Raw genomic sequence first — 1,016 nt, 5'->3', positions numbered from 1 at the left:
AAAGAACAGCTAAAGAATTTCACGATGACAAAGCCAACTGTACACAGGCTAATGAAAGATGTTCTAGAGAGGGACCAAAACGATCAGAACTCCACTAATGAGATCAGAAGCAACCAATTAAATAGGGCAAGCAATTGAACACAGGAGAAAAAGGAGTAAATGAAAACAGGTAAATAGCATGTCAATTGTAAGTCAATACGTCTCAATTCTAACCATCGATGTAAATGGACTCAATTCACCAATTAAGAGAAATAGACTCGCACAGTGGATTAGGATACAAAATCCAAAAATATGCTGTATGCAAGAAACACATTTAACTCATAAAGATATTCATAGGCTGAAAGTCAAAGGATGAAACACAATACTACATAGCCCAGCACCTCAGAAAAAAGCAAGGGTAGCAATCCTATCTCAGACAGTCTCAACTTCAAACCAACAATGATCATGTGAAATAAAGAGGGCTGCTATGTACTGGTTAGGAGAAAAGTTCAAGAGGAAGAGGTAACACTCATAAATATGTATGCACCAAACATGGGAGCACCCAATTATATAAAGCAAATCTTAATGGACATGAAAAATCTAATATCCAATACCACAATCTTAGCAGGAGACCTTTACAACCACCTTATCCTCAAAAGATAGGTCAAACAGACAAAAACTTAGCAAAGAAATAACAGAACTGAATCAGAGCTTGAAACAAATGGACTTGGAGAACATATACAGAGTGTTCCACTGAAACACAGCTGAATATACTTTTTTCTCAGCTGCACATGGTTCATTTTCTAAAATAGACCACATACTGGTCCATAGGTTATGCTTAAGTATATGTAAGAAAACAGAAATTATTCCATGCACATTATCTGACCACAGTGCAATGAAACTAGAAATAAATGACAAAAGAAGCCAGAAAAAACCCTCAAATACATGGAAATTAAATGACACCCTACTCAGCAACCAATGGGTCACAGATGAATTTAAACAAGAAATTCAACAATATCTACAATTCAATGAAAATT

This window comes from Octodon degus, unplaced genomic scaffold (assembly GCF_000260255.1).
Source record: "Octodon degus isolate 3935 unplaced genomic scaffold, OctDeg1.0 scaffold00136, whole genome shotgun sequence".
Lineage (NCBI taxonomy): Eukaryota > Metazoa > Chordata > Mammalia > Rodentia > Octodontidae > Octodon > Octodon degus.
Note: the sequence above shows the minus strand (reverse complement) of the source record.